The sequence below is a fragment of the Penaeus monodon genome, chromosome 20 (assembly GCF_015228065.2).
Source record: "Penaeus monodon isolate SGIC_2016 chromosome 20, NSTDA_Pmon_1, whole genome shotgun sequence".
NCBI lineage: Eukaryota > Metazoa > Arthropoda > Malacostraca > Decapoda > Penaeidae > Penaeus > Penaeus monodon.
In genome coordinates this window covers 35983147-35983439 of record NC_051405.1, presented here as the reverse complement: position 1 = coordinate 35983439, position 293 = coordinate 35983147, and positions in this window count along the sequence as shown.

Sequence of the window (293 nt, the reverse complement as noted above, 5' to 3'; positions counted from 1 at the left end):
ATACAGATCCCCTTACATACACAACCCCCCTCCCTGCACACAACCCCCCTACACACACAGACATAGACATACATGAAACAAAAGACAAAATCCGGGGACTCTACCAGACCCAATGTCCGACCACAAGTTAGCACCGTAATTGCATGGGAAGGAGTGAGGATGACGGAGTAGGGCGCGAAGGGTAATCAAAGTGGCTACCTAACTGAGAAATGGGTAAATGGGGGAAAATACTTTATAAAAAGGGGCAAAAAGTGGTAATGTGACATCGGAGGGAGAGATCTTTGGATCGGATT